The following is a 17,533-nucleotide window of genomic DNA, read 5'->3' on the forward strand; positions in this document are numbered from 1 at the left end:
TTCTTCTTCTTCTTCTTCTTCTTCTTCTTCTTCTTCTTCTTCTTCTTCTTCTTCTTCTTCTTCTTCTTCTCCTCCTCCTCCTCCTCCTCCTCCTCCTCCTCCTCCTCCTCCTTCTTTCTTAAAGATTTATTTATTCTTTTTGTTTTTTGTTGGTTTTTTTGTTGTTGTTGTTTCGAGACAGGGTTTCTCTGTGTAGCCCTGGCTGTCCTGGAACTCACTCTGTAGACCAAGCTGGCCTCAAACTCAGAAATCCACCTGCCTCTGCCTCCTGAGTGCTGGGATTAAAGGTGTGCGCCACCACCGCCCGGCTCTGATTTGTTTATTCTTATTTATATGAGTACACTGCAGCTGTCTTCAGGCACACACCAGATGGTTGTGAGCCACCATGTGGTTGCTGGGAATTGAACTCAAGACCTTTAGGAAGAGCAGTCAGTGCTGTTAACCACTGAGCCATCTCTCCAGTCCTGCCTCAATTATTCTTAGTGTGAGCTTCTCTACAGGAGAGTTCCCAAGCTGGCAGCTATCCCTTCCGGTTCAGAGGCTCTGAAAGGCAAGACACTAACACAGAAGCTGAAATCTCTCTCACAGTTGAATCCTACATTCCTGCTGTATTCTATTAGGTACACAGATCATGCGGGTTCAGTGTAAGAAAGTACTGTGTAAGAGTGTATTTAATATAAGGTAAAGGCCATCGCACACCATTGTGGAAACTGCATTATGGAAACACAGCATGTTTATGGGTTACCAGCTTCGAGTTATTCTGTAATTTTTTTTTTTTTTTAATTTCCTGCCAAGGAAAACTAGTTTTTTTTTTTTTTTTTTTTTAAAGATTTATTTATTTATTATATGTAAGTACATTGTAGCTGTCTTCAGACACTCCAGAAGAGGGCATCAGATCTTGTTACAGATGGTTGTGAGCCACCATGTGGTTGCTGGGATTTGAACTCCGGACCTTCGGAAGAGCAGTCGGGTGCTCTTACCCACTGAGCCATCTCACCAGCCCCCTATTCTGTAAATTTTAAAAGATCACTGAGACATTGATAGGAAAAAAACAAGTTACCTTTTTTCTGTGTTGTGTGTGTGTGTGTGTGTGAGATGTGCATGTATGTGCATGCTTGTGTGTATGTAGTCATGTGTGTGCAGTTGTGTGAAGGCCTGGATTGTCACTGGATGTCTTCCTCAATCATGTTACACCGTATATATCGATGCAGGATCTCTCACTTAACTCAGAGCTCACCGTTTAGGCTCGTCCCGCTAGCTGGGTTCTCGGCTCCACCTGCCCTGCACTGGGATGACAGAGTTGTTGCCGTGGCTGACAGTTTTTTGTGTGAGTGCTGGGATCCAAATGCAGCAAGTGCTCTACCCACTGAGCCTCCTCTGTAGCCTTCCACCTTAATTCTTGAGACTGTCTCTCACAGACATGAAGCTTACTGAACAGACTGGACCAGCTGGCCAGCAAGCCCCAGGAATCCTCTTGCCACTGCCTTGGCGCTGGGATTAGAGATGGACACTGCTGTGCCTGACTTCTTACGGAGATACTGAGGATTTGAACTCAAGCCTTACGTGTTTGCAACAAGCACTTCCCCCCTGTACTGGCTAGTTTTGTGTTAACTTGACACAGCTGGAGTTATCACAGAGAAAGGAGCTTCAGTTGAGGAAATGCCTCCATGAGATACAACTGTAAGGCATTTTCTCAATTAGTGATCAAGGGGGAAAGGCTCTTGTGGGTGGGACCATCTCTGGGCTGGTAGTCTTGGGTTCTATAAGAGAGCAGGCTGAGCAAGCCAGTAAAGAACATCCCTCCATGGCCTCTGCATCAGCTCCTGCTTCCTGACCTGTTTGAGTTCCAGTCCTGACATCCTTGGTGATAAACAGCAGTATGGAATTGTAAGCTGAATAAACCCTTTCCTCCCCAACTTGCTTCTTGGTCATGATGTTTGTGCAGGGATAGAAATCCTGACTAAGACACCCCCCCCCCCAATTAAGCCATTTCTCCATACTGAGAATAAAAACAAGACAAAACAAAACAAAAAACAGGAAAACTGCCACAGATTCAGATTTTAAAGTCCAGGTGTGGTGGAGCACATCTTTAATCCTAGCAGCAGCAGGCAGATCTCTGTGAGTTCAAGGACACCTTGGTCTATACCTGGAGTGGTAGAGCAAGCCTGTCTCAAAAAAAAAAAAAAAAAAAAAAAAAAAAAAAAAAAAAAGGAAGGAAGAAAGAAAGAAAGAAAGAAAAAGAAAAAGCAGAATCCATTAAAAGTAGTGGTTCTTTTTTTTTTAAGAGAGTGTCTCTCTTTTTTTTAAGATTTATTTATTTATTATATGTAAGTACACTGTTGCTGTCTTCAGACACACCAGAAGAGGGCGTCAGATTCCATTACAGATGGCTGTGAGCCACCATGTGGTTGCTGGGACTTGAACTCAGGACCTTTGGAAGAGTAGTCAGTGCTCTTACCCGCTGAGCCATCTCACCAGCCCCCTAAAGTAGTGGTTCTTAACCAACCTGTGGGTCTCAAACCCCCTGGGCAGGGCTGGGGGTGGGGAGTGTTGAACAACCTTTTTAACAAAGGTCACCTAAGATCATCAGAAAACACAGATATTCACATTATAATTCGCAACAGTAGCAAAATTAGAGCTATAAAGCAGCAAAGAAATAATTTTATGGTTGGGGGTCACTACAACATGAGGAACTGTGACTAAAGGGTCTCAGCTTTGGGAAAGTTGAGAGCCACTGATTTAAAGTAAAGGCTCAGGTGAATAAACCCCCAAGGCTGCTCTTTCTGAGACACAGCAAGGGGTGCCCCCCCCCCCCCCGCTACCACCCCTGGCTACCACCCATGACTACCACCCCTGGCTACCACCCCTGGCTACCACCCATGACTACTACCCCTGGCTACCACCCCTGGCTACCACCCATGACTATCACCACTGGCTATCACCCATGACTACCACCCCTGGCTACCACCCATGACTACCACCCATGGCTACCACCCATGGCTACCACCACTGGCTACCACCCATGGCTATCACCCATGACTACCACCCCTGGCTACCACCCATGGCTACCACCCATGACTACCACCCCTGGCTACCACCCATGACTACCACCCCTGGCTACCACCCCTGGCTACCACCCATGACTACCACCCCTGGCTACCACCCCTGGCTACCACCCATGACTACTACCCCTGGCTACCACCCCTGGCTACCACCCATGACTATCACCACTGGCTATCACCCATGACTACCACCCCTGGCTACCACCCATGACTACCACCCATGGCTACCACCCATGACTACCACCACTGGCTACCACCCATGGCTATCACCCATGACTACCACCCCTGGCTACCACCCATGGCTACCACCCATGACTACCACCCCTGGCTACCACCCATGACTACCACCCCTGGCGGCTGAGCCTCAGGCTGAGCTCCTCACCAATTCTCCTGGAGCTCAAATATCACAGGGAAACTGAGGCAGTTAGAACTTAGAAGTGTCTTTTATTTCTTTCCAGCGCCTGGAACCACGTCCTTAAACAAGTATTTAAATAGAGGCTTGTTTGTTTCCCATGCCTAGTGCCCAAGAGGACTTGAGGAACTTTGTAAGAATTCCTACAGTAAACTCTATAAACAGATCAAAAGGGAAAGGTGAGGGAAGAGGAAGGGCTGAGCCGTAAGTTGAGACCGAAGGGGAAGTTGGTTATTGAAAACCTTCAGCCCAGCCTCTGTTTGCCAATGCATGTCTGCAAGGGATTACATGGATCGAAATTGCTTCCCTAACTGGCTTTTTGAAAATTTATTTTTTTATTGTTTGAGAATTTAATACATATGCACAATGGGCTTTGCTTAAGTCTACTCCCTCCCTTCCAACTCCTCTTTTGCCTCTTCCTCCTCCTCCCTCCAAATTTCATGTCATTTTCTTAACCCACTAAATCCATTTAGAGCTGCCAGGATGTTTGTGGGTCAGAGGGAAGCTGACTCCTCCCCACCCCCCATAATCCTCACCTGCTCCTCAGCTAAGGGTGGGAGTTTGTGCGCCCCCACCCCCACCCCCGTTCATGCTGGGACTTGGGCTAGCTTGATCTTGTGAGGGTCTTGTGCGGTTCCAGCCCTTCTGTGTTCTTACAGGAAACATCCCTCCCATGTCTGGAAAACCTTCTTTTCCCAGGCTCCTCTGAAGCCCGTGGCTCTTACAGTGCTTTCTGCTCCTGTTCCTCAATGATCCCTGAGCTTTGAGAGGAAAGAGTGCAATGCAGGTCTCCCAGTCAGGGCTGAGGAGGCCACAGTCTCTCATTCTCTGTGTTCTGACCAGTTGTGAGTCTCTGCTACAAAAAGGAGCTTCTGTGGTCATAAAAATAATGTGGTTCTTTGTCCATTTATTAAAATAATGTAGTAGATTCTCCCCTAGTGCCTATGACTTAGCCACCTGTGAGCTCTGGTTCCAGTTGATAGTAATATTTTGTAATATTCATGAGTTCCTGTATTTTCTCTGTCATTTCTCTCTCTCTCTTTCTCACTCTCTTTCTCACTCTCTCTCACTCTCACTCTGTGTGTGTGACTGAGAGAGAGACAGAAAGACACAAAGAGAGACAGACAGAGAGACAGAGAGGAGTCTCACTATGTTCCCCCTAGCTGACCTGGAATTCACTATGCAGACCAGGCTGGCCTTGAGCTCACAGAGATCCATGTGCCTAGGCCTCTCAAGTTCTAGGATTAAAAGCAGACATCACCACATCTGATCTTGGTGTCCTTTTCTCAAAGCTGCCAATAAATCCAGTCTGAAAGTGGTTAATCCCTCCCATAACATCCATGCCATTATTGCAACAAAGAAGCCCTCTCTCCAAGTCGGGTGTTGTGACTTACAGCTGACTAAAGCTGTTCTTTCTCTCCGCAGCAGACTGTGCAGCACCTTTGCGCACTAAGAAAGCTAGCCAGTAGGAATGAAACTTCCAGGTTATTACCAGCTTGATTTCTCCATGTCCTGTGACACAAGCGTGTGGTATCTTTAGCAACTGGGCCTTACAGTCAAGTTCTGAAAGATAACCAAGAGCACTGGCAATAGCCTTTAATGCTTACAAGAGGGATGGAGTGGGGCGGTGGGGTGGGATGTTTGTCATGGGACCTCCCTGGTCAATAACTCAGAGAAGCAATCCGCATCCGACCCTGATCTTTTTTGTTCGTTGGCCTTTGGCATCTGAGAGCATCATGCCCACTTCCTAGAGTAGGGTACCTTCATCCAAATTCTTCTTTATATGTCTACATACATATATACACATATCATTTAGAAAGCTTCTGAAGCCGGGCGTGGTGGCGCACGCCTTTAATCCCAGCACTTGGGAGGCAGAGGCAGGTGGATTTCTGAGTTCGAGGCCAGCCTGGTCTACAGAGTGAGTTCCAGGACAGCCAGGGCTACACAGAGAAGCCCTGTAAAGCTTCTGTAAAGGATAGCTAGTGTTTATCTTTCCTGACTCCCTCCTCTGCCCTGGCCTTCCATCTCCTTCCCAACTTAAACCTTCTTTTTCTTTCTTTCTTTCTTTCTTTCTTTCTTTCTTTCTTTCTTTCTTTCTTTCTTTCTTTTTTTCTTTAAACCACCGGTGTTTTACGCTCCCCATACCTTAAAAATACTCTGAAAAGTGTTAAATAAGTATTTGTGAGTTGCTATGTGGGTGCTGAATACCTAACCTGGGGCCTCTGGAGGAGTAGCTAATACTCTTAACAACAGGGCTCTTTCTAGCCCAGGTTATTACTTCTTTGTCTTGAAACAGGGTTTCTTTATTATAGAACTCTGACTGTCCTGGAAGTCATTTGAAGACCAGGCTGGACTTGAACTCACAGAGATCCACCTGCCTCTGCCTCCTGAATATTGGTGATTAAAGGCATTCCAATTTTGTTTTTTGTTTTTTGAGACAGGCCCTCACTATGTAGGCCAGGTTGGCTTTGAACTCATGGTTCTGCCTTAGCCTCCTAAGTGCTGGAGTTACATGTGCAGGCCACTCTACCCAACATCATATTCTTTTACTGACATCTCTGGTCACCTCTCCATCCCCTAATACTAAACATGTTTCCTTGCTGAAAACTGACGTCAGGTCAGGATGTAGCTAAGTTGGTAGAATGCTTACCTAGTTCACATGCAGCCTTGGGTTCAGTCTTTGTCACTGCGTTAATGCCAGCCGTGGTGGTACATGGCGTTTACCCTAGAATTTGGGAGGTGAGAGTAGGAAGATGAAGAATTCAAGGTCATCTTTGGCTACACATAGAGTTCCTGACTAGCTTGGGCTATGTAAGAGAGGAAGAAAGAGAGAAAGAGAGAAAGAGAGAAAGAGAAAGAGAAAGAGAAAGAGAAAGAGAAAGAGAAAGAGAAAGAGAAAGAGGAAGAGGAAGAGGAAGAGGAAGAGAAAGAGAAAGAGAAAGAGAAAGAGAAAGAGAAAGAGAAAGAGAAGAAAGAAAGAAAGAAAGGAAGGAAGGAAGGAAGAAAGGAAGAAAGGAAGAAAGGAAGAAAGGAAGGAAGGAAGGAAGGAAGAAAGGAAGAAAGGAAGAAAGGAAGAAAGGAAGAAAGGAAGAAAGGAAGAAAGGAAGAAAGGAAGAAAGGAAGAAAGGAAGAAAGGAAGAAAGGAAGAAAGGAAGAAAGGAAGAAAGGGAAAATTGAAAGAACAAAGGAAGGGGGTGGGGAAAAAGGAGGGACTGGGACTGGCATGGTTGTGACTAAATATTTGGGACTCTTATCATTTTCACAACATCTAAAAGTAAAAAGGTCTGACTCAAATGGCTTCTTTCTCCCACTGCCATAGTAGGGAGATAGAAGCATTTGACACTCCACCATTCCAATGCTAATATTATGCTTTTCTTTTTAAAGCTGTTGGTGAGAAAGAAATGATGTTTCTTCTTTTTCCTGAAGATTTGCTATGTAGCCCAAACTGTCACTAGTCATTTTGTTGTTGTTGTTTCTGTGACTAATTACCTGACAGAGACTAAGGAGAAAAGACTTTATCCTGGTTCATTGTTTAAAGGGATACAATGTATCCTGGTGGGGAAGGCATGATCCTAATGGCAGGAGCAGGAGGCAGCTCATTTGCAGAAACAAATGCTGCCACTCCCTTAGCTTTCTCCTGTGTCATTTACTCCTGAAGGCAGTTTCCCCCACTCCATCAAATCTTTCTGGAAGCAACCTATAGACATATCCAGAGGTCGGCTTCTATGATTCCAAGAGAGTGGGGCTGACAAAGAAAAGTAACCAGCATATTCAGCTTGAACTTGCAAATCGTCTGCCTCCGGATTCTGAAAGCAAGCTGCAGGAGTGTGCCATCCACACACCTTGTTGAGTTGAACACCTTTGGTGTTGATTTTTAGAAACTGCATTTTCAATGTCTGTGAGGGTAGATGGTGAGAGGATATGTGGTGTATGTGCACATATATGTGTTGGGGTGCACACGCCTCTGCATGCCCATATGGGGAAGCTGGAGGAGGATATTAGGTATCCTGTATTGCTCTCTGCCCCATCCCTTTGAAGCAATCCTCCTGTTTCTACTCCCCACAGCACTGTGGTTACAGGCTATCTCAAAACCCTTTCTGGGGCTGGAGAGATAACTCAGCGGTTAAGAGCACTGACTGCTCTTCCAAAGGTTCTGAGTTCAGATCCCAGCAACCACATGGTGGCTCACAACCACCCATAATGAGATCTGACGCCCTTTTCTGGAGTGTCTGAAGATAGCTACGGTGTACTTACATATAATAAATAAAATAAATCTTTAAAAAACAACCCTTTCTGGGTTGGTTGGTACATGTGTACTGGGATCCAAATTCAAAGTCATCATGGTTTGCACAGTGAACACTCTTAACCGCTGAGTAGTCTTTCCAGGCCCCCATTATCCATGTGCTGTGGCATGCATGAGAAGGTAAGAGAACAACTTTTGGGGTTCTATCCTTCCACCATATAGATTCGGAGGACTGAAAGGGTCTCAGGCTTGGTGGCAAGCGTCCTTACCTGACAAACCCACCATGCTGGCCCTAATGTATGCTTAGCCTTGACCTCACAGAGATCCACCTGCCTCTGCCTCTTGAGTGCTGGCATCAAATCTTCTATTTATTTATTTGTTTGTTTGTTTTATATATACGAGTACACAATCACTGTCTTCAAACACATCAGAAGAGGGCATTGAATCCCATTATAGATGGTTGTGAGCCACCATGTCGTTGCTGGGAATTGAACTCAGAACCTCTCCAAGGGCAGTCAGAGTTCTTAACCGCTGAGCCATCTCTCCAGCCCCTAATGTATGTTTTTAATAGGTGTCTTTGTGTGCTGCTATGGGCTAGCCACTGTGCTACAGAAGATACGCACACATAGTACGTACGTACATACGCAATACGTACGTGCATTCGTAATACGTACGTACATAGTTCCTGTCCTGGGAACTACGCATAAGCCCTGGTTTGCTTCTGGGACTTCTGGCTCTGCTGCTGACACCATTACTCTTACCGTCCCCTGTCATTTACTGTGCCCTACTTTTGGGTTTCATGCTTATTAACCCTTCAGCGAATCCTCACAGGAGCCCTTCAAGGAAGCCACGGGGTTGGAGCTTTAGCTCCGTGTAGAGCGTCCCTGAGAATCTCAAGGCTGTGGGTTACATCCCAGCACTGGGGGCAGAGGTTGGGGAGAAAAAGGGGAGGAATGAGGACCAGAAAGGTGGACTAACATGATCAAGGTCGCATATCCGTTAAGTGCCTGAGGAGGAAGCAATTACCTTCCGACCCTTGTCTGGCTTACTTCAGAAACATCAAAGATGTGAATTTAGAAGCCATTAGCTCCATCCCTAGTCTTCTGAGCCTCTCTTGGGTCACGCGGGCTCATCCATGCTGAACCTGGGCACCTCGCCAAGTGACAACCATTAAGCATGTCTCATGTATTTGGCCTCCATCCAAGCTCAGCATCTTATTTCCTCTTGAAAGGGGCTCAGGAATACCACCTCTTTACCATCCAATAAATAATTCCTATTTCTTTAGTCTTTTTATACCACCCCTTTCCAGCCCTCTTCCTCAAATAGCATCAAATTTCAAAGGACACTGAGCCCTCTTACCGGCAGGGCTCCTCTCATTGGCAGTTACTGCAGCCTTAGGACACCATGGGCCTATGTAATAGGTTTTATTTTTCCTTCCATGAGTTAGAGATTGGAATCCAGGACCTAGGGATGCCCAGCAAGTGCACTACACTCATTCTGTAGTTCAAGCTAGACTTGAACTCCTAATCTCTCTGTTTCTGCCACCTACCAAGTGCTGGGATGAGAGACATATATATCAGACTCCATATTGTACTTCATCTTTATGACAAACCTGGACAGTGTCAAATATATATTTTGCAGGTGGGTAATTTGAGTTCAAAGAATGATTTGCATTGGGTCACCTGCTGGATAAAGGACAGAATTGGAACTCAGGCCCCAAATTGTGTATACCTGAAGTCTTTGTTGGATAGTCTGGAACTATTCTGTGCAGTATGGTAGCCAGTAGCCACAGGTGACAACTCAAACACAAATTAACCAAAACTACGTAAACATGACTTGGTTGCTTGGTAGCCCTGGTGTCATTTTGGAAACAGAGCAGTTACATGTGGCTAGGGCAGCCATATTGGACGGTGCCAATACAGATCATTTCTACCACAGCCACAGGCTGCCGAACAGCACTGTTCTAGAATGTCAGAGAAGAAGGGAAACTTGGTGCTTTTGCCATGCCTTGGGGAACCAGGCCATGCTATCGGTCAACTCTGTAGGAAGTTCATTACAAGTTCCTTCCTGTAGGCAGGATCATAATAAAGGCCAGAAGCCCTGGCACACACCTTTAACCTCAGCATTTAGGAGACAGATACAGGTAGATCTATATGAATTGGAGGACAACCAGGTCTACATAGTAAGTTCTATATGGTGAGACCCTGTCTAAACCAAGTCATAGTAAAGCCAGCCATAGTGGTCGAGGGTAACAGCTGAGTGAGTTCGTTACTCAAGCATGAGGACCTGAGTTCAACCCCCAGCACCCAGATTAAAAGGCCACATTGGGGGCTGGGGAGTTGGCTCAGTCGTTGAGAGCACTGACTGCTTTTGCAGAGGACCAGGGTTCAATTCCCAGCACCCAAAGGGCAGTTCACAACTGGCTGTGTGTAAGTCCAGTTCCAATGAATATGATGCCTTCTTCTTACCACCTCAGGAACCAGACACTCACGAGGTGCACATGCGTACATGCAGGCAAACATTCATACACGTAAAATGGTAAAGAAGTTTAAAAACAATTTAAAGCCATGTCGTAGCACGTACTTGTGATCCCAGTGCTGGGAGTGAAAATCCCCCCCAAAAATGCTTTCTTCTATAAAATGCATTGGCATGGGGCTTCATCAGAGCAACAGAAAAATAACTAATACAGAAGAGGCAGAGGCAAGCAGATATCTGAGTTCAAGGCCAGCCTGGACTAAAGAGTGAATTCCAGGACAGCCAGGGCTACACTGAGAACACTGCCTCGGGAAAATGCAAGAAAGCAAACAAACAAAACCACCACTACCAATAACAACAACAAAACACCCGTCTGGGAGGCCCTGGGTTCTGTCTCCAGCACCACGTAAATGTCACGTGGTGCAATGTGCCTGTGATGTCAGAACTTAGGCAGGAGGATCAGAAGTTCCAGGTTATTTTTGTTTTCCTAGTGAATTTAAGGACAGCCCAGGGGCTGGAGAGATGGCTCAGCGGTTAAGAGCACTGACTGCTCTTCCAGAGGTCCTGAGTTCAATTCCCAGCAACCACATGGTGACTCACAAACATCTGTAATTGGATCAGATGCCTTCTTCTGGTGTGTCTGAAGACAGCTATAGTGTGTTTATATGCAATAAATAAATAAATCTTAAAACAAAACAAAACACAACAGCCCAGAATGGGAGAGGGTACAAAGAGCAACTAAAAGAACTAATGAAAATGAGAGAAAATTTTGGCAATTATTAGCCCTAGAAACTACCAAGAGATACAGAAGAGATGAAACATAAACACATATATTGCATTATGTTCTTGTAAACAACACATAATGTGTTTGTAACCAATACAGGTAAACTTTACTTTGCGTCAGTTTGGTAGGTATCTTTTTTTTTTCTTTGTGTGTAGCTCCAGCTCTCCTAGACTTGCTCTGTAGACCACATTGGCCTCCAACTCAGAGATCTGCCCACTCCTCCTTCCAGAGTGCTTTTTGCTTTGATGGAAGGGTAGCCGGACTCCAAAGATGCTATGCAGGGAGGATGACTTGATGTGATTCCGGTTTTCAAATTATTGTTCAGACTATCTAGTCGAGATGCCAACCATGCACTCCCAGCCCAGCTGGTTTGCATGTGCTGAAGTCAGAGGACAACCTAAGTTGTTTCTCTCCTGCCGGGTGGGTCCCTGGAATCTACCTCAAGCCGTCAAACGCGTTTACCCACTGAGCCATCAGAGGGTAGCATCTTTTCCCTACAATTATGTGTATTTATTTTTGATACTGAGGGACAGAGTCTCGCTGTGTAGTTCGGAACTTGCTCTGTACCCAAGCATGGTCTTGAGCTGTTCATCCTCCTGCCTCCATTTCCCGAGTGCTAGAACTATAGTCATGAGCCATCAAGCTCAACCAAAGTTTTTTGAGTTGATGGTAAGAATAGTGGGACTCCAAGGATGCCTTGCAGGGATGTGCTTCAGGTTTTAAATTATTATTCAGGTCACCTCGCCGGGAATGGATGGTCAGGCCTTATACTCTATTAACAGAGAACAAGAATTGCAGTCGAGTCTAAAGATGACAGGTGGCCTGGCCTTGCTTGTGGTGCTGTTCTTTAAAAAAGTGGAGAAAAGCAGGAATATATGAAAGGCAGACTGTGGGACTCGATGGCCAAATGAAAGTGACAGGCAGGACAGATTTTCCTTCATCCCTGGGTGGCCTTAATTGGGAGCCACTCAATACTAATCTGAGACCCAGATCAGAGAACTGACCTGAAAGAGCTTTCAGAAGGGGAGGATGAAAGCGCGTAGTGTGACCAAGATACTGGGCTCTGTTTCACAAACGGAGAAACTGAGGCACCCGAGACCAGAGGACCGAGTCCGGGTGCCTAGGAGGGTCAGAGTGTCCGCGCGCTGGGAACCTGGAAAACGCCGCTGCACTCCGGGTTCCGCCCCTCGGCGAGCTCCTCGCTTCGGAGGCCCAATAAAGTTATTGAAATTGACGCGGTTGCTAAGGAAGTGGGTCGCCGAGCCGGGTTGCTAAGGAAGTGAGCGCCGCGGTCTCTCCCCATCCGGGGCAGCTGGGAATGGCTGAGCCCCGGGTTCGCCGCCGCCGCCCGCTCTCGGCTGCGGCCGCAGGTGAGTTCGAGATGCTGGGGTCACCGCGGGGCGCCCAGCATTATCCCGATGTCGTTGCTCTGCGAGCCGCAGCATCCTTTGTCCGGCCTCTGTGGTATCTCTGACCACCCGGCTTTTTCTCGGGCGCGGCCGGTACGACCCCCCAGTCTCGGCCGCCCGTGCTCGCTCCTCACGGCCGGTCCGGGGCCACAGTCCCAGGCCCTGGCTGGAAAGGCAGCTCAGGAAGCAAGAACCTGAGGTCCGAGCCTCAGGGCGGTGCCTGGCTCGCTGTGTGACCTTGGACAAACCCCTTGCCTTCTCTGGCAGCAGCAGACCTGTCTGCCCATTGGGGTCTTGACACTTGCCGAGGAGACTTGTATATGAAAGGGCTCCAAGTGGGAAGAGGGTGAACGGCCAGGATACTCTATGTGGAGACCAAGAGAACTGTTTGAAGTCTGAGTGCTTGAGTTTGAGGCTGCATAGCGTGGCGTTGAGTCTTCTCATCTGTAAATCAGATCATGGGATTGCCCTTCGTGGGAAGCAGGGCGTCTGGAGTAGCTTGGGACATGATGCTTAAAAAAACAAAACAAAACATGTTAATTGCATATAACGGGTTTCATGATGACGTTTCATCCGTGTGTATAATTTATTTTATTCGTGCTCCCCTCCCACTGACCCTTTCCCTTCACTTTTTAGTCCCTTCTAATTCCATGCCCTAGCGCAGTTTACAAAAATTAGGTTCTTTTGAGGAGCATGGGCGTTTTGCCCGTGGCTACACTACAGAAGAAAATGCCTGCTACTCCCTCAATCACCAATAACTCATGTGAGGTGTTAGGTTTGGGGGTGTGGTGGTGGTGGGGACACAACACCTCAGGAATGGGTGGCTGTGTTGTGAGCCCCTCCCCCTAGCAACCGTTAACTGCCCATAAATCCTCGTGTAGGGGTGGGTCCTGTTGAGCCCCTCCCCCTCCACAAAACACGTGGTTAAGTACTACTTATCACTAATGGGATGGAGCCTTCCAAGAAGGGGAAGATGACTTGGAACCAGAAGGACTTAGGTGTGTAGCTTGCTAGTGCATATGGGTATTCTAGACACCCTGGCCATTCCCCACCCACAGTTTTACTTTGTAGTCTGCTCAGAGGGGGGAAGTTACTGACCTCTTAAAAGGTTCTGTACTTGTGCCATGCCTGTCACCCGGTATATTCATAACAAGAATAGGGGTATTTATCTCTTCTGAGAAGTGCTTAGAGCAACTTGATGCTTAAGAAGTTTTTTGAGGCGTATTATCTCATTTAGTCTTCACAGACAGTGTCAGGCAGCTGGTGATGTCACCCGCTCTTGTAGATGAGGAACCTGTGCCTGAGAAAAGTGAACGGCTTGCCTAAGACTGAGGCTTAAGGTGTGATGGAGCTGGACGGCATTTTACTCCCCGCTCCCTGATGCCTCTGCTTTCTCAACAGTAACTGCTAGAAGGCCACAAGGGTATTTTGGGTTGCTTCTAATTGCTTTGGCTAGAAGTTGTTCTCCCAGTGGCATGGAAACAAGATCTCAGAAAAAAAAAGCTCTGCATGTTTTAGTTTGTTCCTAGCATATATTAATTTTATCTGATAAATTTGACTGACTTTTTAAAAATACCATTACTGTAGTTTGTGTGTGTGTGAGTGCCAGCCTGTGCTGTGGTGTGTGGAGGTGAGAAGTCGGCTTTGTGGAGTTGACTCCTTCCACCTTTCGGTGGGCCTTGGGGATCAAACTCCGTAGACTCAGGTTGTCAGGCCTGTGTGGCCAGTGCTTTCCCTGCTGAGCCGTCTCCCCTGCCCCATGTGATGTTTAAATTCGTGTGTATGTGTGTGTTTTGATCATACTTACCTCCATCACCTTCCTACTCCTGCTGATACCCTCTCTTCCCACATTGTCTCCCCTTCCACAGCTCCCCTCTTTGATGACCCAGCCAGTCTAATTAGGATGGCTTATGGGAACACACATGAGGATTTATTTATAAGAGCACAAGTAACTTACTAGTGTTTCCATGGCTGAAGAAGTGCCTCTTTCTCAGTCACCATGGACTGTCTGTAAGTCCTCAGAGACGAGCGGGGCCTTATGAAGCCCTGCCCGCTTCTGTGACTAAATATTGATGGGCTCAGTCTCATAGACTTCTGTACAGATAGGCACAGCTGCTAAGAGTTCACAGGGCCACAGCATGTCCTACCCAGAGGCAGCATTCCACACGCCACTCCCCTCTTCTGCCTCTTACATTCTTTCTATCCCCTCTTCTGTGATGCTCTCTGAACCTTGAAGGGGGTGAAATGCCCCCCTTTAGACTGAGCACTCAGTAGTCCCCTACTTCCAGCACCTTGGCCACTTATGAGCCTCAGTAGCCACCGCCCACTGCAAACGAAGCGTCTGTGAGCAAAGCTGACTCCATTACTAATCTATAGGCATAAACCTAAATATTTAGAAAGCAGTTTGACAGATACATCATAGCCATTTAGGAGCTCAACAGCAGTGACTCCCCACTAGGGCCTGGGTCTTCTCCACATGGGCTTTGACTAGGCTATAAGGAATTGCTGTCTGTGGAGAAGGCTGCAGTGCAAGCTGTTGGTTAGCCTGTAAGTGTCCTGGCCCATCTTGCTGGGCAGGTCGTTACTGTAGGATGAAGCATCCACAACTGAGTGACACTGTTGATGGGAGCTCTTCCTTAGCAGGCTGCATAGCATCTTCCACCCTGTGAACCATGGCCAGCAGCGGGGAAGCGTCCAGCTCAGTTTCAGCTTGGTTTCTCTTTGTCATGAAATCAAAGCTTGTACTGTCTTCAGCAACAAGTTCTTACCGTCTCATAATGGTGGGCAACCAACAGCAGTTGCGATAGCCTGTTTGGGGTACCTCGAGGGCATCCCTGGTGATTTGAATGGGACCACTGAGACATCCAGCCCCGTGGGTTGAACAGCTGCCTGTTTCTTGGCCTGTACAGTGAGTGACAGCCGTTGGTGGACTACTGCATCTCCTTTTAATAATAAATCCCCTTTTAATAAACACTCTGATCCTCCATTCTGTCTGTTCCTTTAGCAAACCCTGACCAACAATTCATGGTAAGGTAGTCCAACCCTGGCACTAACATTTTCCTATAATAATTTGTGGCTATAAATTGCTCGGCACATTTGGTAAATGTTAGCTGTCATTATTTGGGCTTAACTTAGCACGTGTACTGTATTTTACATTCTGATAGTGGTTGGTGAGTGAGTATAGTGTGTGCTTATAATCTCAGGTCTGTCAGTCCTCAGAGATGATCAGAAGCATGAAGCAGTTGTCATTGTGGCAGTGTGTGACTGTGGTGTCATTGCAGGATTTCTCCATGAACCAGGACCTCCTTACCAGGGTGGGTGCAAGGAAAGGAGAAATCTGGTGCGGCGGGCTGTGCTCAGGTGGTAGAATGTTGCCTGGCATACACGAATCCTGGATTTCTCCTCTAGTGCCATGTAGACACTGGCATGGTGGCTCATGTCTGCAGTCCCAGAACTCGGGTGCTGGAGGTGGAGTTCAAGGCCACCTTGCCTGTATATCAGTCGGAGACACATGAGGCCCTGTTTTTGTTTTAAGGAGGAAAATGGCTAATTGGAGGTTTTGTTGTTTGGAACCAAATTCAGTAAATGTTTATTACATTTCTCTATCCCAGGGATATACAGGATACTGTATCTTCATGGCCTTCAAGGAACCCCGAGCTTAACTTGCAAATAACTTCATTTGACAGTATTTGATCTGCCTGCCCATTGGGTGTCAGGCCTTGCACATGCTAGGCGGGCACTCCACTAACCAGCCCATCTCTGGCGTCATGGTTTTTGTTTAAGGCCGACTTGTTGCTCTGGCCAGCCTCTAATTCCTAGGCTCAAGTGATCTTGTCACCTTAGTTTTCTGAGCAAATGAGACTGTAGGTGTATGTTAACACACTTGCCTTGACTTGTCTAAATGGATTCATGGATTGTGTTTGTGTTGGCCATAGAGTAAAGCCCTGCTGTCTTCTGCTGTGTCCTGAGATGCCTGCTAGGCACCCAGATAGGAGCTAGTAGTGGGGTGGTGGGGGAGTGGGGAACCTCAGATTGCTCCTACATCTTTTTCTTTCCCTGTTATCTTTCCCTTCCCCCTCCCTTTCCTTTCTCCTCTCTTTTTCTTTTTTTCCATTATTTTTTAAAGATTTATTTTTATTTTCTGTGCACTGGTTTGCCTGCATGTATGTTTGTGTGAGGGTACCAGGTCCCCTAGAACTGGAGTTACAGTTGTGAGCTGACATGTAGGTGCTGGGAATTGAACCTGGCTCCTCTGGAAGAGCAGCCAATGCCCTTAACTGCTGAGCCATCTCTTCAGCTCTCTTTCCATTTCTTCTTGTCTTTCTGGGCCTTGTTACGTAGCCTAGGTTAGCCCCAGCACTTGCTCTCCCGCATGCTGGGTTCGTACACATTTCAGGTTGCCAAGGAAGAACCTTGTCTTGTGACAGTTGACACACTGCTGTCTGTATGGATCTTGATGCTCTGGAGTTCTGAATTGGGCCTTTATTTGGTCTCATTGGTACCCGTGAGGAAAGCAAGGTGCAGATTAAACTCTCCAGTGAACAATGGCGGAACTCCTAGGAAGAGAAACCATGCTGCCGGGCAGAAGCCCACCCACCTCACAGTGGTGTCCGGGTCTTCAGACGCCAGGCACAGTGCTCTTGTTGTATTCCTATGGCTTCGTTTGTGGGACATTTGCTGAGCAACAGGTATTTGCTGTGGCAGCCCTGTGCAGCCTGGGGATATGACAGTGAAGAGATGGCTGAGGTCCTTGTCTCACAGCGTTCAGCAGGTGCAAACCCAAAACCAAAAAGTAGGCAGACGGGATTTGAACTGGAGGAACACAGTGGGAGCAATGGCGCAGTAGTGTGCTGGAAAGCCATTCTCCAGGGATGGAGGGGACACTGCTGCATTAACTGGGGGAGGCGGTGACATTTTTGTTGAGGTTTGATCTCGGGAAGGGGCTCACTGTTTGAAGGTATACCAAAAGGATAAAGACTCCACGGTGGTCCTGAGCTAATTCCAGAAACTGCAGGAAGTGGCTGTGATGGGGTGAGTGGAGAGGTGGCTGGGAGTAGGGGGAGTCTACTCTAGAGGAGTCTACACGCCATGGGAACACTGGAGGCTTCTCAGAAGGTGTCATCATCTAGGTGTTTTTGTTGGTGTTAG

At 47.1% G+C, this 17,533-nt stretch overlaps 1 protein-coding gene and 1 long non-coding RNA gene across 3 annotated transcripts in view; one reads left to right on the forward strand and one right to left on the reverse strand.

Annotated features, from left to right (window-relative positions):
* Window positions 1-4,693: 4,693 nt before the first annotated feature.
* Window positions 4,694-12,268, reverse strand: Gm39961. The gene is made up of 3 exons (XR_866869.2): window positions 11,981-12,268; window positions 6,125-6,199; window positions 4,694-5,037 (listed from the first exon to the last, which is right to left on the reverse strand). It is a non-coding gene; the product is annotated as a predicted gene, 39961 (long non-coding RNA).
* Kif3b (kinesin family member 3B) overlaps window positions 12,237-17,533 on the forward strand; it is a 41,996-nt gene continuing 36,699 nt past the window's right edge. Inside the window, exon 1 of one of the 2 annotated variants that reach the window (XR_374419.3) lies at window positions 12,237-12,346. The gene's annotated coding sequence lies outside the window, so the exon portion shown is untranslated. The remainder of the gene's footprint in view (window positions 12,347-17,533) is intronic. The other variant, NM_008444.4, reaches the window with a different exon arrangement.

This window comes from Mus musculus, chromosome 2, assembly GCF_000001635.26.
Source record: "Mus musculus strain C57BL/6J chromosome 2, GRCm38.p6 C57BL/6J".
NCBI classification, from domain to species: domain Eukaryota; kingdom Metazoa; phylum Chordata; class Mammalia; order Rodentia; family Muridae; genus Mus; species Mus musculus.